Source organism: Phyllostomus discolor, chromosome 2 (genome assembly GCF_004126475.2).
Source record: "Phyllostomus discolor isolate MPI-MPIP mPhyDis1 chromosome 2, mPhyDis1.pri.v3, whole genome shotgun sequence".
Classification (NCBI taxonomy): Eukaryota; Metazoa; Chordata; class Mammalia; order Chiroptera; family Phyllostomidae; genus Phyllostomus; species Phyllostomus discolor.
Window position 1 is genome coordinate 19,800,162 of NC_040904.2, and position 20,004 is coordinate 19,820,165.

The following is a 20,004-nucleotide window of genomic DNA, read 5'->3' on the forward strand; positions in this document are numbered from 1 at the left end:
TCATGTGAAATGAGAAAAAAATTACAAAAGCAATTTCAAAGCACTTTGCTTGGGTCAGGAAGCCAGATAAAGAATTGTGTGTTTAGACATCTCCATCGGATCCAACACTGTTGAAAGACTTAGAGCCTCTCTGGCTGACACCATGGCAGTCACAAACTTAAGCAGTGAGTTTCAAGGGATCTCAGTTACTGCCAAGCGGTTCTACAAGATGAATGATGACTTCATATCTCCCATATCAAACAGGAAAACAAAGCCCTGACTGTTGTGGCTCAGAGGGATGGGCATCATCCCACAAATCAAAAGGTTGCCTGTTCAATTCCTGGCTAGAGCACATGCCTGGGTTGTGGGCCAGGTTCCTGGTTGGGGGCCATGCAAGAAGCGACCGACTGATGTTTATCTCCCTCTTTCTCTTCCTCCCTTCCCTTTTCTCTAAAGATAAATAAATAAATAAAATATTTTTAAAGATGAAGAAATAAACTCTTAATGAAGATCATCCCAAAAGTGAGTTTTGACCGGTTTATCAAGGTGTCAGAATTATGAGATACAGAGTTCAATATCATTTTAATGTGTTGATAATTATGGCTCCATTGAAGCTCATAAATAATGTTTTTATAATTTTACTATAAGAAAATAAATAACAAAATTATCTGAAAGATAATTTTAAATGTATATTTCTATACACAATCCTACCTAAATATGGTTTACAAAATGTTTGCTAGTAGCAGAGAAATTAAATTCCCAACATTTTAATGTGTTTTAAATTTTAGAGGAGATTGATAAATAGTCCACAAGTTTACATGGCATATATTTACACTGCAGCATGAAATTTAAAAATAAAAGGAAATTCTAGTGGTTTTGTTTTCTATTAAAAAAAGTTAAAAAATGAGTGGGTAGTGACAATTCCTGTTTCTCATTTCAATACTCAGAAACTTGTATTAATTTCTGACGAACAGATTTGGTGATATAATAAGAAGTTCCACTTACCATTTGGATAGAATTCTTAGAGTTTCATTTGGATAGTTATCCCAGTAAAATTCTTGAAGATCTGAAAAATTAGATTGATTGAGAAGCATTAAGAAAACATACTTTACACATGATTTTATAATATATTAATTTCATATTATCTTTGACTAGTAACTGTTCTAGATTTCCACAAGGATGCATTCAAACTCGTGATTTTCATTTGACATGAGTACTGTCTCAGCTCAGGAAGTAGGCACATCCTTTTATCTCTTTCACACACCACCTTCAGTGTGAGGAGCTCCAGCGTGCCGGTCCTCAAACTCAGTACTGACCTGCAGCAACCACAGAGCAGATTTAAAAAAAAAATTCATTCTGAACTCTGACTCTGTATTTCCCCTAAAAAAAGTCAGAAGAATACACCACTCTGTTCTTACTGTTTAATGCACACTTTCTTTTTTTTTTTTAGATTTTATTTATTTATTTTTAGAGAGGGAAGGGAGGGAGACAGAGAGAGAGAGAGAAACATCAATGTGCGGTTGCTGGGGTTATGGCCTGCAACCCAGGCATGTACCCTGGCTGGGAATTGAACCTGCGACGCTTTGGTTCACAGCCCGCTCTCAATCCACTGAGCTATGCCAGCCAGGGCCTAATGCACACTTTCTATGGGGGAGATTGTGTTATAACTATTCACTGTGATAATAGGAAATAAGTATCGTGAAAATTTAAGTGTAAATACTAGCCGAACTAATTTATAATGTTAGTAATTGTATCACCTCTGAAAGTGTATTTCTTTAAAGATAGTGATTGCAGTTATTCAGATGTAATACTCTAATAGCCAAGTACTTTTATAAAATCAGAAGAGTCCTCATCAATCTAAAAATTCCTTATTTTTAAAAGATGAGGGAAATGAGACCTGGCGATGGAGAAATGGCTTGGCCTAGATCTTAGCTTAGAGAGAGCACTATGACCAGATGCTAAGTCTCAAGACTTTAGCTTATCTCTTTCTATGGTATTAGTTTAAAACATATGTGTTAAGGCTCTGATATACACCAGGCACTGAACTGGGCACTGGATAATGAACAGGATAATGAACAAGACAAATAAGATACCTGCCTTCATGAAACTTTATTCTGGTGATCTTGGTGCATTAAATTATTGCATATAGTACATTTTCACCCATATAAGTAATAACATATATAAATATAACCAAGATACCAAGATTTTGTTACACAGTTCTACCATGAGCCAAGTCTGGTTTCCAATGAATATTCTTTCTTTCACCTTAAAAATATATTTGGCCTGCAAAATGCTTAGCTAAACATCTGAGTATCTTTGACACGTAGATAGACATTTTGTGTATAGATAAATCTTTCAATAATTGAAAGAAACACATTTTTCCATTGCATGCTTTAAAAGACATTTTTTTATTTGCTTACTGATCTCAAGTGTTAACTTTCAGACTTAGTGTGAAGCTTAATAACGTGCTGTAGAGATGAAAAGTTCCATAAATACAAATGAGCAAATATATGTCACAGGGAAAAACAAAATAAGGACCTTGAGATCCATTCTGCACATAATTTCTTAACTACTGTTTTATATTTAGCGCTGAGCTCAGTGTCCTGCTTATAGTAGATATTTACAAAATAGAATGATATAATTACATGTAAAATAGTGAATTCCTAGACTTCTAAGCAATTTTCCCACCCCTTCCTTTTCATGCCTCCAACCAATAAAAGGAACTACTTTCCCAATTAGTTGCATTACCTTAATAACTTTGGAAATATTATTTTAGAATGCCTTTCATATGAAGTAATTAGGATTTCTTTTGCATTATAAAACAGCCATTAAAACATGGAAAACAAAGAGCTAAAAATAATGCACTAAACACCAGTCCAAGCTCCGCCTACTAATTACAGTTGGTCTATTATTAAAACATTAGAGATATATGCAAAATACTAAATAATGATAAAGTGGTTATTGGTTAAGTTCCCTTAAAAGAGACAGTCCAAAGTTTATTCTCTTAAGTTATAAGGACTGCTTCTGTTTTAGCAAGTAAGCCTTCAGATTCCCCATAAACCCCCTTAATATAACATTTAATATGCTGAAATAACAAATTATTTCACCACCACTCCCAAAAACCACAAAAACAACCAACATGTAGAATGAAACTATCAGAGGAGGCAAGAGGAAAATTTTTCTTTCATTTTAAGGAAGAAGTGACAAGTCCAGAGCCAGCTCCATGGTCACATACTTGATTAAATCATCACCAGAACCAAAGCTGGGTAATGCTCCTAAAGTATTGGTTTCATGGCTTTTACAACTTCATAGTAAGCAAAGACAAGTTTCTTTTATTCTCATCCATTTAGGACATAAGGAGTGTTTTATGGCAGATACGATACAAGTAAAAGTCTAACGTATATGATATTATAATAGTATATTACATATATCATGTATCTGCATTTTTCACTGGAAATGTCTGAATTTGAAATTGGTGTCTTCCAACTTAATAACCAACTCCATCATATAAGGATATTATCTCTTTAGAATCATATTTAGACATCACAAGAATTCCACCACCAAAATTAGTAACCACTATCTTTGGCCAATTTCATTTTACCTTCCTTGGAGTAAATTTTTTCCAGTAGATCAGATCTCTACAGATTTTCCTGTAGTGCCTTCACTTTTAGAATTAAAGTTAATACATTATTAAAAACAAACCCTCAGATCTTATTGGCCAATGTTATGCTCCTAGTCCTAATCACTGCTATTATATAAATTTTGGTTGTGAGATTTGACTTCTTCAAAAGATCAAATATCAGAGTTTTGTCTTTTTATTCTATTTTTACTTAAAAATATCACTCTGATTTATATCCTTGAAACACATGGCGTATGAATGAATATTGTCTGTCATCTGCTTAATAAAATTCAAAGATTGTTTTTTTTCAAGTATTGTCTTATCACTGGGAATTGGAGGGCCAAATAAAACACCAGTGACAGAAACCATGTTTTACTCCCATTTCTTTCAAACAAGCCATTAACTAAGGGTCAAATATTTATGATGGAAATAAGCCACATTGATGCTGGTTATATTTGCCATAAATCTATCAGTTACTATATGTTTCAAGTAAGAGGATCAGTTTCTTTTAATAATGGCTTTGCTATTAGAGAGTAAAGGAAGGAAAAAGGGAAACTAAAAGAGAAAGAAAAAGAGAAAGTCTGATAACGATGACAGTAGTTATCATTTACCACATGCCCACTGTGAGTTATCAAAGACTTGAAGCCAGAGCCTGACTTGATTTCATTTAAGGTCTGATGACATTTACTTTGTCTGCTAATCAGAGAATGGATGAGGAATGGGGAGTGAAGTGACTCCACATAAACAGGAGAGATGGTGGAAGGCTGCTGTTGCAATCCAAGCGTAACACACTCATACTTTTGATTTAGAATGCAGTAGTGAAAACAGACAGAAACGAATGTAGTTGATATGTTTGGACAATAATCTCAGGGGAAAGATGAGGATTACTTAGGTGTTGGCTTGGGCAAGGAGGTAGATCTTAATGCTTTTTGTTGAAAGGGTATGTCTGAGAAGAAACATATTTGTCCATGGTGGAACAGAGGAGAATGAGAGGGAAGGTCCTGTTTTTGGCTGTGTTGTCTTTGTAGATTTAAAAATACTGGTTCCATAGGTGAGGGTAAACAAGATGTCCCATACATTTCTGCTTTAGCAACCATAAAGAACTAGCCATCTCTCCATTTCTGCAGCATCATGTTGAGGTGCTTCAAGAAAAATTCTCATGTCTTCTATATCCTTACCCTTTTGCTTTACCTGATCCTTTTGCAGAAATTATCAATTATATTTGTGTATCTTTTACTTTGAAAATTAATACATCCCTCTATCCTTTGGACTCCTCTATAATGTCCCTGTCACAGCTAAGTTCCTCAAAAGAGAACATAAATTTGTTCATTTGAACTCTCCCATTTATTTTCAGTTCTACTATGCCACTGAGTGGGTGGCTCAACTTCCACTACGTTACTGAAACTGACCTCCCCAAGGTCCCCAGTTAACTGCAAATAACAACACCTCAACACGGATTTTTTGGAGAGCTTTTTCACTGGCTCCCCTTCCTCCTCTTAAATGTTTTTCTTTTTGCACAATCACTGTTTTTAATTTCATTCCTTCTCCTGTCAACATTTTGCCTTGAGTAATATTAACACTCCACTTACTAACTGCTGATGATCAACAAATCGATACCTCTAAACCTGTATTCTAAACTGCAGGTTCACATATGCTACTGGCTACTTGGCATTCTCACCTGGCAGCCCTGTACACACTTCAAACAAAACATGGCTAGACACTGAGCTCCTTACTTTCACTCCCGATCTGTCCCTTCTATACCTATTGGTGGATAGCATGACCCTGCATCTACTGACTCAAGGTAGATGCTTGGAAACCAACCCATACTACTGCAGTTTCCACATCACCCACATTTTATTACTGACCCCATATCATTACTTTTACTTCCCTAAAATATCCTTCCTCAGCTCCTCACCTCTCCATCACCACCACTCTGGGTTATTTCATGTCTCAATATTACCTGAATGAATCACTTCTTGTCTGCATGGCTGCCGAAGGTCTCTATCTAAAATGTGCAGCTCAGTCCCTTTCCTGATAAAAACCCTCAAATATGTCTTCATTGCCTAAAGGAAAAAGTTCAGGGACTTGAGCAGGGCTTCTGAGGCTTTCCAAGATCTGATCCCCGCCTTATTTCCTTATTGACGTCATCTCTAACCAAACCCTCCTATGTGCTTTGGCAGCATGCACAAATAATCCTGCTGTCTATCCTGATTCCACTGGAGCTTCCCACATAAATTGATACTTCTTCATGACCCTGGTAGAAGAAGTTCCTAGATAGTTTGCCATTGTTTACATAAAGTTCTAATATAGCAACTCCAGTATTTTATGGAACTCATTGATCTCATACTTCTACCTCACTATACTGCCATTTGATAAGTCTATGGACATGATTGGCACTCAATAAGTGATTGATTGTTATTCAGGAATGAATGAGGAAGAAGAATAAATAAACTACTGACTAAATAATTTATCCCACAATCCTACTAAAAGTCCTAATATTTATGTCTGCTAAAACTCCCATGATTTCCTAATCTCATATTAAAGTAGAGCACACCGAAAATACTACAACTATATTATATAAGCAGCCTAGTATGAAAAGAACAAAGTGTCAGCATGGGACAAATCTCTTAGGTCAACTATTGACAGACATAAGCCATCTCATGGACTTTGACTACAGATAAACTTGAGAAAACAAATCCGAGTTAAACTTTGAACTTCAGAATTTAAGGAGAAACAACTAAAATACATATTCAGTTTAAATTCCGTGGGCACTATTTCTAGATACAGCTTAAATACTGTTAGCTGTCTTGATCTTTATTGCCAAAACTAATCATAAAGCAAAGCATAGAATGCTTAAGGTCTTCAGCAAATAGTGACTTTTAAAACTATATGTAATGTTATTCATGTGGCCAAGTCAGAACTATACTCATTCAGTGGTACAGATGGAAACGATTTGTTTTGGAAACCAAGATAGTATTATGGTTTTATTTTTACCTGCAAAAATAATTCACATGCTAGTATATGAGGGATTTCAGACCACAAAATACATCCAGACTATTGAATCAGAATGTAATCATATCAAGCTATGAAATTAAGATTTGATGCTTCCATGCTGTTTACTTTTGTACTCTATATTAATTACATGTGGTTCTCTACTTTAATTTTTAAATACATAGCAGTACAGAAACTCATCTTCATTGTCAAACATTCAAACAAACACTTGTGCATTTCCTAGGAGAAAGTTTTCCCTCCTCCTTTTGCTCAGTGTTAATCCTTCCTCCAAGGATGTTTAGTGTATTATTTGAGTTATTGTGTTATACATTTACATATTCAGTTGTTATCATATGTGTGATTTATTATATGTATTCAATGTATTGCATTTTCTGTTAATAATAATACTTCAGTATATTGCTGGTAGGAGTAAAACTGTCAAAAATTGTTGAATGCACGATATCTTTTAACTAGCAATTCGACTTCTGCAAAAGAAGGCATAAACAATGGTGTTCATTACAGGGCTGTTTGGAATAATGAAGTAGAAGGAACAATATAAACATCCAGAAGTACAGAAATGTTTTAATATGTTATGACATATCCATACTGTAGATTATCATATTGCTATTTAAAGTAATGAGACAGATCTAAATGTATTGCATTTATATACCAGTAACTATCTATTTTTTTCCTGAAAATATTAACTCAGCTTTATTTGTAAGCAGTATCTCAAATACTACGTTTTGTGAAAGAATAGCAGTGATTGTAAGTCTCAATGTCAAAGAAAAACTCTAATTGCTGGTAGATTTCTAATTTGGAAAAGAATAGGAAGTTTTATTTTTCTTAGAAATCCCTCTCTCTCAGGATGTAGTTACAAAGTAGCAATGGATTTGGGAAACTGATTTTGACCAAGGCATCTTATCATTCTCAGACTCAGTTTCTCAATCTCTAAATTAAAAGAAGGTGATAATTAAGTATGAAAGCACGCAGCACAAAGACCATAAAACCCATTAAATGTGTTTTATAACTATAATTAAACTCCTTTTTCCAATGATTCTTTGGTAAACCTAACAAATTCTGATCATCTCAGTTATTTAATCCCTAACAACTTAATTTACACAGAAAGCAGGGGCAATTGTTTAATATAACAATAGGTCTTGGTTAAGGATGATAATTTATTAAATAAGACTATGCTTTAAGTATAGGTTGTTAATAAAAAACAAAAGAAATACCAAGTTTAATTCACTATTTAGCACTAATGCATGTTTATTTTTTAGTAAAATAATTAACTAAAAACAAATGCTTAGTCTTGATAGATTAAGTACAAATAAAACTTCCTGAAAAGTCTAATAGTTCTCCATTTCTGATAGCAGTTTGCAATGTTTGTCATTTGCATATATCTTGCTTTCTATATTCATATTTATTGCTGTATTATAAAGTGAAACACCTTTAGGATGTGGGTCTTCTTTTCCCTTTTATCACCTTACCTAACCATCCTAGTTATCCTTACCAAGGAATGTACCAAGTAAATGTGGAATCATAAAAAAAATTAGTATTCCGTCTACATTACTGTTACCACCAACAGGAAATAGAATGACAAAGAAAGTTATGGTAGGAAGTTCCAATGACCAAATTTATACTAAACTTGGTTCTCACACATTTTTTAAGGCACCTCTTAAGGATATATTTTCCAAGGCAAAATACTAGGAGTGAAATATGAGCATGACAAAGGCAAAAACTTTTCTAAATATTTAAAAAAGGGCTTAAGGAAAGAAAATAATTGAGAAATACTTGTACAAGTATTACATAAATTTTTACCCCCTCTCAGAGTATTAGAGAAGAGATAGCTAAACAATTCATTTTCACTTAAAGGTGCTAAAAAGAAGAAACAAATTATTCTGTAATCAAAGATAAATTCACAATCTTATAAATAAAAGTTTCAAGTGTGCTATTCTCCTCAAAAATGTCCTTTAATCTATACATTTTCTCTTTTGAGATGAAATAAAAATGTATTATATTTTATATTCTCTTATTAGTCTTTTGCATTTCTTGTGAGTTATTTTTCAAAATAAGATTAAATAAAAAACATTGTTAGGATACTGATTCACACATTATCTCATTTAATTTTCTCAACAGCCCACCCAGCTAGGAATTATTAACTTCATTTTACTGATGACAAAACCAGAGAGGTTAAAAACACTTGCCTAGAGAGAGCCTGCCACCCTTCATAGCTGGAACTGGAAGTCCCATTTGTTCCCCTCCAGATTCAACTTTTTTAAATGTACAACATCACAGTTTCCTTAATATCTTCGTATTACAATGAACAAAAATACTTTGCATTCATACTCTTATTGACCAATGTAATCATTCTCATTATATATTTAAGGTAATATTTATAAAAACATGAAATGAGTATCATTTAATAAACCTAGGTATGTAAAGTTGTCAGCTATATCACATTCTCCCCACATGATAGGAAGGATAAGAAGGCCCTGAAATGAATCTTTATTGTTTTTGTTGTTGCTGGGTTGCTGAATTCTCTGTAATTAAATAGCAATCAGGCACTTAAAGACAGGCTGATCTCAGTACTGTATTTATATAAAGCAGACAAAGACTGCATTTTCCATTTTGTGGTCTGGACACGGTGTACAAACTCCAGCAAAAAGGTCAGCATAATTGAAACCATCCTTCATATGCCTGTCATGGAAAAAAAAAAAACTTTGAATTCTGAAAACTCTATACAACAAAATGATAAATATATTTTTTGCAATACTATTATGAGTGCCAATATTTCTGTCCTTAGTTGAATGCTTCTTGTGGCCATTTCCATAACTTTTAAACATCATCTTTCACCTAATAAAGTAATTTGCATTAGAAAGGCCTAATTGTGTTATGCAAAAGCCACGGGGATAATTATAGTTCATCCAGACATTCTTAATCTGTATTAGTGGAAACATGTTACAGGCCTGATGAGAAACTCTCATATCATTATGCAATCTCAACAGCTGCTCGACTCAGTCTTGCTATAATCAAATCTAAGTCATCATCCCATCGTTTCCAACAGGCCATGTTCTTCCGCACTTCTACTGATTTAAAGATATATTTTAAGTCATCAGATCTAAGGCTTAGCACTATCACTAAATGTGTTTCACGAAACCAAACATGGCCCTTTTCTAATATAATTTAAGATTGCACTCTGTACATTACAATTCGATGTAACTAGCACATATTTGCCAAATATAGACTACGTGCTCAGTGTTAATGGAAGTAGGAAGCCTGAAGACATTACAGAACCTGCTGTATTACCCAGAAGCAGCCAAATCCCTCTGAGGAGAAAATAACTTCACTTACTGTGTATGTCCCATTTCCATACCCCAACTTACTTAAGGTTGCAATTGAGCAATCCATTTATTAAATAATTATGATGATAGTGAAGCATTTCTTTTCAGAGCAATATTAAATCCTTACTGAATGTAATTTAGCACCTTGTCCAGCTGGATTTCACTTATCCAGACCGCCGGCATTTCCACCCTTCCGTTGGAACTTTCTTCCATAACCAAACACATTTCCACTGTTAGATTGTATTTCCTGCCTTTCAGTTCATCTTCTTCCTGATGCTTATTAAGCTGGAGATAAATACCTTAGATCTGTAGGATCAAAAAATTAATTTGCTTTGTTTTAGAAATCTGGGAGAGTCAGCAGATATTCCCAAATTTTCCATGAATAATAAACTCCTTATCTGTGAGTGTCAACATACTATAACCATTTCCTCCTGATGGCAAGGTTACTGCTTTTGACAAGCAAGGGGAAATTATTTAAAAAGTAGCTAAACTGCTTAATCTTTTTTATACATGTCAGGAAACTTTAATTTTCCCTCTTTGGGAAAACGGTAAGTGCAGGTGAAAAGAAAATCCTGCCTTTACAAAAGAACCAGAAGATACATCCTACCATGTAGTTAATGGAGTTGCAAAAGGACAGGAAAACAAAACAAATTCACCAAAGGTGCTCTCACACACATTCTTACTCATCTTGATCAGAATTTTTCACTGATGACCTACCAATGCCTTTACACTTTTCAAGATATTTGACAAATTCCAATCTTATTTTAATGTATGCCTATCATTCTTAATTGGAAATGTTTTATACTGATTAAAATATTTTAGCCCGTTCAAATCATGCCTTTGTGAAATTCACACTATTTTACATATCAAAAGTCCATACTACCTGATGTACCTCACCAAAAGGTTTAGCCAGGTATTATACACCCAAACTTAACTTCATACTGTTTTACTCCTCATTTTCTGCTTTTTTCATTTTTGCTGTTTTATTTAAATATTATATATTGTAAATAGTGACTCCTTCTGTTGTATCATTCTACAGAGTAGGAGAAATTGTGATACTGAATGCAAAAACAAAAAATTAACAAACAAAACAATGTTTCCTCCAATGCCATGCTACCGAAAAGTCAGTGGGAGTTAATTTTCATTTTATTTACTAAATTTTTATTAATTGATTTTGAGAGAGAGAGAGAGAGAGAGAGAGAGAGAGGACTGATCTGTTGTTCCAGCCATATGCATTCATTGTTGATTCCTGTATGTGCCCTGATGGGGGATCAAACTTGCAACCTTGGCATATAGGACAATACTCTAACCAACTGAGCTACTTGGCCAGAGGAATCTTTATTTTTATTAAACATCAAAACTATTCTCAGTTATGGTTTTATTTAAACTTAGTACATAAACTTTAAGAAGAAAACCTGATTATTACACATTTGTAGCCTAATCTTTGAGTCACAGATTCTAGTCCATGAAATAACTTGAAGAAATATCAAAATCAACCTCAAAGATATTTTTAAAAATCAATGACTAATTTTAAGTAAACTGGAATGATACAACAGGGACTGCAATGTGGAAAAAATCCTGCGTGAACAACCAATTATAGCATAAAACCTATTTCTTTCTGTCTTTATCTTCATCACTGTTCCAATATTTTACTATTAAAATACAGAAACTGTATCATTCTTTCAGGTGGTGGAAAGAGAAACTGGTAGGCTTTTAAAAAAAGATTTTATTTATTTATTTTTTGAGAAAGGGGAAGGGAAGGAGAAAGAGAGGAAGAGAAATATCAACGTGTTGGTTGCCTCTTGCATGCGCTATACTGAAAACCTGGCCTGCATCCCAGGTATGTGTCCTGATGGGGAATCAAACCAGCAACCCTTTGGTTCACAGGCTGACACTCAATCCAGTGAACCGCACCAGCCAGTGCTGAAAACCCGTAGACTTTTGTAACAAGACTACTTGACAGAGCTGTGAGTGCTAAGAAAGGAAACAACATAGGCCAAGAGAATGAAGTCAGATAAGCCATCACAGTCTGAAAATCCTGGAGAGACCACGGGAGTGTTTTGAACTTCTTTCTGTGAGTGTGAAACAGGTGCTCATTATTCTTTAGAATAACTCTAGGTAGTGGGTAGGGTGGTTATTACGGATAAAAACTAAGAACTCAAATAATTTTGTGGCAAATAAGAGTAGCCTAAGTTCAGTCTTTATCTTCTGATAGATTATTGGTCCTTTACCACTTACTTTAACAAAATCCTCCTCAATTTCTAAATACTATCAATGAATAGGAACTGATAAATGTAATCCTAGATAGTTTTAGGAAGTACTTTCCTTCTCTTTTAATACTTTGGAAATTTACCCACTATTAAAAGGAAAGCTACACCTTAGAAGAAATCATTATGAGAGCACATAAATACTGTCCTCTGTAATTAAAATTCATTTGAAAGTCATATTAGCTAAAATTTTTTTTAAATGTGAATTCAACCTTTTCTTTTTTTTTAATATTTTATTTATTTATTTTTAGAGAGGGAAGGGAGGGAGAGAGAGAGAGATCAATGTGCGGTTGCTGGAGGTTATGGCCTGCAACCCAGGAATGTACCCTGGCTGGGAATCGAACCTGGGACACTTTGGTTCCCAGCCCGCGCTCCATCCACTGAGCTACGCCAGCCAGGGCTTATTAGCTAAAATTTTTAATGCTGTTTCATTTAAATTCTGCTATTGTACTGAATTTCCAGTGGGCATTCTCAACTTAGATAAACATAGCATATAGTATACTTAATGGAAGTAAGATTTCTCTGTAAGTTGGAATCATTTTAAGAAAATTATTGATCTACAAGAACCATATTAATTATAACGCCATGCTTGTCATCTAAATTATGTTACCTCTTCTCTGCAGGAGTCGATAGAGATCTTTTGTTTTAACCTTAACAAGGGTTAGGGCTGTCTTTTTGGCAGAGTAACATTTTCAGTAGCTAATGGAAAAATGTTCTTAGGCAGAACACCTGCAGACCAGGCTTGGAAGATTCTACGTTAATACTCTCCGATGTTTTACATCTGGTAAATTGTTACTAGCAGGTCTAATGGGAGTTCAAGAGGCTATTATAGTCCTTAAACATTTAAATACTTTCCTCTGCATCAAAAAAAGGGGGAGAGTGACTCTCAAAACCTTCATTCCCAGAGAGCATGTCAAGTAATGAATATTCTCGAATGTGCGGAGGAGAATTACATGTGCACTCGAGAAGCACTCCAGTGTTACCCTTCCTTTTGCTGAAGTCTACAGCGATGAAAAGGACCCGTGAAACCTTCAAACTCACTGAAATTTAATTAACTTTTGCAAAATTTACAAAGAATATGTATATCCTGACAATGTCTAGAAGAGAACTTTGAGTGGGGATTTGGTCAAGAGAAGGCACTTAAAGGAATATTTGCCAGTAAGAGCTTTAAAAGGGGAAGGTCATCTACCTTGTGTTATTTCTCTTTCAGAATTTGTTTTCACAATACGGCATGTGTGTCTATAACAGAGCATATCTCTGTTGTGCTTCTCCAAAGGGCGAGGCTCTCAGATGTCATTGCTCAAACCCAGAAACAGCTCTTGCCTGGGAGAATTTTAACAGTGTCTTAGCTAACGAAAACAACTGTAAGTGCTCTTTGGAACTCATCAAATAATTCCCAAGGATTAACAACTGAAAACACTCTGGTAGTGAAACACAAAATCTCTGGATTAGCCACCAGTGTAAATAATCTCAAAGCCTTTTCAAATCTATTTTTTCCAATGTTTTGCCTAATTGTTTTCTCCATTCTAACCCCACTGCCTTAGTTCGAATAGCTCCCAAAGGCTTTTATCTTTAGTTCTTTCATTCTAATACGTTCTGAACACTAGCTTCTTCGTTAAGCATATGCTACATATTTTCCAACGGCTTCCAACTGTAAGCAGGGTGGTAAAGGCCTGTCATGTAGTGGTCTCAAAGCATCTCTCTGACATCTTTACCTCTGCAACTTTCATAGACTCTCATCTCTAGCCAGTTGGTAGCTACTTGTTGTCATGTCACTTTTCATGCAGTCTTTCCATCTCCCCCTGATGGTGAGCCCCTGGGAGCTTCAAGCTCTGTTCAAATATTGCCTCTTCCAGGAAGCTCCTCCTTTGGAAGAAAGTTTTTAATGCCTCTGTTATAGAACCAAATACATCTGGTATTACATTAACATTTACTTATATATAGTTTTATCTAAGTCTTTTGAAGGAAAGAAGTATGTCTTGGCTATAGATATGCCCACCACAGTGTATGACTCAGAGTTTTGTACTTACAACAGAAGTTGCTATCTGATTTAGTGTCTGGGACTCTTTTTCTTGGGGACACAGATAGGTTACTTTTACCAGGGTTATTTGGGCAAGTTATGTTCCTATGGCTGTGTTACAAAAGCAGAAATGTGGGTGGGATGGATTATTCCATTTCCGGGTCAAGGACCATCAAATCCTTCCACATGTAAAACTTATAGCCTGAGGCTGTGGAAGTTGATGTTAGTGAACTTGCAAGTTGGAAAGAACCTGAGTCCTTGAATCAATGAGCAGAAAACTGCCTGAGGCACACTGCTCTAAGTTCTAAACTTCTAAGCTGCTGGATTTTATCTGTTACATCATTGAAGGTACCCTTACTAACATAGGTCTGCTGACTGGTCAGCCAATTATTACAGTGGAGAATAATAAATAACGCCCTAATGGTCTTATTTTGGATAGATTTGCGAGAACCAACCTACCTTGACTCAAATGGCCATCTCTTTTGTCTAGTGCTGAATCCATCCTTGGATCCATGCTGCTTGGATCTAAATAACAGTTCCTCCAGTTGGACATTGTTTCTCTCCTGGGATTTGTTACAGCTGTATGGAATCAGTCTCCAGACCTTCTGGCTAGCACTGAATCCATTTGGCTGGACATTTAAATTCCCAGCCATATGTCCCAATCATTCTTATCACTCAAAGCCGAGCAGATGTTTTGGTCTTAAATAAAATTTAGTATCAATCCATTCTGAATATTTTCACCTGGCTTCAGACTCCTTGTAATATTCATTTGGTAATGCATTATACTCTGAAAAAGTCTTAATATGCTATCTCTTTTCTAAAAAGTTTTTTTTTAAAGAGTTAGTTAACCCTCTCTTAATGCTACTCTGTTACTGGTGAGGGGAATTATGTCAGATGTTCCTCTGTAGGCTTCCAAAGCACCTGCCAGATTAGCTGGAAAGAGATTCGGGATATATATGAATTGAGTTGTGTGTGAACATCAAACATCAGTGTTGCTTTTCTAAGTTTTTATTTATAATTATTCCATTTTAATCAACCAATAAATAATTTAAATCGATTTGGTAAATCCATAACAGTGATTAAAAGGTTAATGACATTTAGTAAGCATTGATCACCTTTTTTCTATCCAGAAGAGAAAAGAATTCTAATATTGATTCAAGTCTTCTCAACTTAGGTGATTTGGGCCACATCCTTGTGACCATTTTCCCCTATGTAATTTCAGTGCATAAATAGTACAAATGAGAACTGTAGAAATCTTGCTACCTTGAGCGGTTGGTTATAAGAACCACTGCCTTTAAGAACATATGAAATTAATCTTACTAATTTATATCCGACTCACAAGAAAATACTGATTGAGAACACGAGAACAATAAGAAAACCAATTATAACTGGATAAAAGATGTCAAACCAACACAGAAAAGACTGATATTAAAGAATATCATATTTTGTTCTGGGATTTAAATGTTTACTTCTTTGTTGAGGCAGGTTTTATAGAAATGAAGTAAACTTCCTGCTGAGGGAAAGATGTGCCAGCAATGAACAGTGTAGGAGAAACTTAAAGCAACTGGAAATGGCTGTGCAAGTAGAGAAATGAAAGAAAGACTGTGCAGAAATTTTACTACAAAATGACAAATTATGGGATGTGAATGAAGAAATAGACTATACCTTCCAGAAATAATGGTAAGAAAAGCCGGACAAAGCAAAACTAATGCAACTGAAGGGCCAGAAGAACACCATAAAGATGCTTTTGTGTTCTTAGAGGAAAAACAACTGTATGAACAATTAAATAGAAGATTAAAAAAAAAAGGAAAAGGAGGAGGAAGGAAAAAACTATTCCACAGAAAAATAAATATGAGAAAAAATGGACTTGTTTGAAAACAAGTAAAAAAAAACACCTCACAAAGTCTAAGATAGATATACCTTGGAGTAATCTGAGAACCAGAAACTATGAACAGTTTTATTTAAAAAAATAATAAAAGTCCTGAAACAGAACAGAATGAACAGAAAATGTCATGGTGCCAAGGTATTACTTTCAAAAGGTAAAAAATCTTGGTAGCTCTACCCATGGTTTCCCTGTATCTGATGTCCTTCTTGATAAAAAGACAGACGTAAAGATGAGAATATACAAATAAAGGCAAAAATAAAAAATGTTAAGATCAAGTTGTCAAGAAAAAATACACTATGACAAAAAGAATGGACTTATCTATGATGTAACACATGGATGAAAGGAATACAGGGTGGTGCAAAAGTAGGTTTACAGTCATGAACATGTGAAATAGATAATTTATTGTTACTCATTGACTAGTGTATTATTTTCCATATGAGCAACATTCCATATGAAAGGTAGATGTACCTTTGCCCCACCCTATATAAATATGGCATACATAATGCTAAACATTTAGTATTCAATAAATAAATAGCTCATAACTTATATGTTTTTCCCCAGAAGTTATCATTCTCCTCATTATTACACAAAGTAAAAATTGCCATTCCACTAGTGACTGGTAGATGTTCAAGAAAAACCAAGTGACAGAATGCAATAGAGATTTACTTAAGGTTTTCACTTCTTAATATTTTTATGGCCTGTCTTCCTGATTTCATAATTGTGACAGTGAATTTACAACCTTGCACAAAACCCCATACAATAAAAACAAGAATGTTTACTATTATTCAAAGAACTTCATTTTGGAATATATTACTTGTAGCTGCAAAGCCTTTAATAAACTTAACTGCCATGATTCTCTCTGCAATATCTCTGACCATTCTTTCTCTCTCTTCTTTTGAACTCATTCTCTTCTCTTACCTGCTCCTTAAATGCTGCTTTTATCAAAGGTTCTTTTTCTAGCTAAATGCTGCTCTTTTCACCCCAGTTTTACTGAGATATACTTGACATACAACACTGTATAAGATGTGCAACATACTTAGTTGATATATGTACATATTGTGAAGTGATTTCAATCACAATATTAATCAACTCACACAGAACTTTTTTCTTATAATAAGAACTTTTAAGATCTTCCCTCTAAACAACTTTCAAGCATACATTAGTTTATTATTGTATCATTAACTACATTATACCCCTAGAACTTTTTATCTTATAATCGAAAGTTTGTACCTTTTGACTGCTTTCACCCATTTCCCCAGTCTCAACCCCTGACCACAAAAACTATCTGTTTTCTGTTTCTATCACTTTGGTTGTTTCAGATTCCACATATAAGTTAGATTACACAGCATTTGTCTATTTCCATCTGACTTATTTCACTTAGTATAAAGCCCTCAACTTTTGTCCATGTTGTCTCACTTGGCAGGATTCTTTCTCTCTATAGCTGAATAATCAACCACTGTTCTTAATGTAATCTAGTGGTTCTTGAAGTTTTAATCAAGGACAAGTTATGTAGGAGGAATTTATGTGTACTGCAACTTATAGACAACCTAAAACCTACTTTTGAAACTTCTAAGTAACTATGGTTTCCAGATTTAAAATTTGCTAGAACATGTGTGAATTAACCACAGACATGGACAACAGTGTGGGAATTGACTGTGGGCACGGGAGTGGGATGGGTGGAGAAGGGCAAATGGGGGAAAAATAGGGACAACTCTAATAGCAAAACATTTTTAAATGGTTTAATAGGACAAGGAAAGAAACAGGACCTATTGTAATGATCTTAACTACAACTCATGCCACAGAATGTTGTTCTGTCTAGGTAAACATACATCTGACCATTTTTCAGTCTCACTAAGCCTTTAAATGATGCCCTAGTGTGCTTAGGATAATGTCTAAACTAAGTCTTTCAGGGGTGAGCCGGTACTAATCTCTACAACTTCTCAGCCATTTACCACTGCAAGCATGTTTTACTCCATCCAGTTTGATCTTTCTGCAGGTCCTCAGACTCACCATACCCTCCATTTCCCAGTATTGTATATACTCTTCCTCTGCCTGGAACATTCCCCAAGCCTTCTTGGCTAGCTGCACTCCAGGAACATGCTTCAGCCTGAAACCCAGGCACTCTGTCAGTAAACATGCTACAGCTCCCAGGATGCTCTTGTCACACTGAATTCACTTTTTTCTCATTGCTATTTAACTCACAGCCTCTACCTTCCGTGAAATCAGGGATTATCTTCCTTTTTCACTTTTACATCCACATCAATACCCATCATAATGCCTGATATATAGTAGGCTCTTAATGTACATTTTTAAAAATACAAATTTGCTAAACTTTCCTCAACTATAGAAACCTGGATATTTAAGATGTTGGGTTAAAAAATGTGGTATAGGAATTATCTTCTGATGCATGATTACTGACTGCTTTAAAGAATATGAATTTTTCAGTTCAAAAAGTAGTATCACCCTTTTCAATTCCCATAGTTTTTGATAACTTTCTCAACATTGCATGTGAGACTAAGCTTTCAGGAAGTATGTCGTGTTCATAGTTTCATTCCTTGTAGTATGCAACACAGTTACTTGCAGGTCTTAAAATAACTCCACAGTATATTACATGACAAAAACATGATGTGAAATATTATATATAATGGGGTGGGGGTAAAAAAATTCTACATTTTTATGTTCAAAAAGGAACCCTGTGAAGGTACCTATGATGGCAAGTAGAGGCGGAGAAGGGAAAAAATAAAGAAAACCAAAAAGTTAATAAAAGAAGATAAACAACCTAATAAGTACTTGGCAGAGGTATAATGATGCAATTAACTGAAGAAGACATTTGCATCACTAATAAATAAAAATATATTCACATTAAAAATGAGTGGTATACTATAATCTTTCTCTCTATATAGCTAAGGTCTCCAATGGGTTCATTAAAAATAAAAAATGCAAATTAAAAACTTTAACATACTAATTTACTCAATAGATATCCAAAATTTAAAACATTTGGTAATATTAAAAGTTGGAAAGAATGTGGGCAAAAGGGTCCTCTAATAAAAACTGATGGAAGCAAAAATTTGTGCTGTACCCTTAAAGATGAATTCCACTCCTTAGAAGAGTAATTCAGAGAGTTGTAAAATTTAGACCATGCTTATTTCACAACACAGAAATTTTACCTTTGTATAAATACCCTAAGAAAAATTCAACACAAGTCCACAAGGGGACATATACAATAATGTTCTTTTTGAAATAACAAACACTTAAATCCTTCTTAAACATACAGTGAAGATGCTCTTGTTGTTCTGTGCATATCCTTATGGCACTCCTACTGCCCTTATACATTGAAGGTGTCTTACCATAAGCACCTACTACTTTCTGCCTGAAGGTATTTTCTAGCCAAGAACATGCTTGGGCTGCCATGATGTGGGCTAGGATTCTAGAGTTATGGTCATGGTAGTAATACTCAACCAGAGCCAGATAGGAACTTTGAATATATATCCCAGATTCTTTTTTACTGAGTGATAGAACTCCTAAATGGCTTTCAATATCAGTCAGATAGTAAGAAATATGTAGATATGATCAGAGAAGTTGTTAGAAATAGAAATACAGTCTTGCACAGTTGAAAATCCACATGTAACTTTTGACCCCCTCAAACTTAAGTATGACAGTGGTCCTCTGTATCTGTGGGGTACTGGTTTCAGGACCTCTGCAGATACCCAAATCCAGGTATACTCAAGTTTCCTATGTAAACATATGTAGATCAATGGACTTCCAACCATGGATCGAAACAGTGCAGGTATTTATTGAAATATTTCTGTTTATAAGGGGACCTGCACAGTTCAAACCTATGTTGTTCACTGGTCAACTATTTCTAAATACAGAAATAGAAAATCTGTTCCATAAATCTCAAA

At 34.7% G+C, this 20,004-nt stretch overlaps 1 long non-coding RNA gene across 3 annotated transcripts in view; it reads right to left on the minus strand.

Moving 5' to 3' along the window:
* Positions 1-20,004, minus strand: part of LOC114491101 — a 345,268-nt gene that overhangs the window by 318,984 nt on the left and 6,280 nt on the right. For all 3 annotated transcript variants that reach the window (XR_004901239.1, XR_004901238.1, XR_004901237.1), the window contains exon 2: positions 985-1,045. This is a non-coding gene — a long non-coding RNA (uncharacterized LOC114491101). The remainder of the gene's footprint in view (positions 1-984; positions 1,046-20,004) is intronic.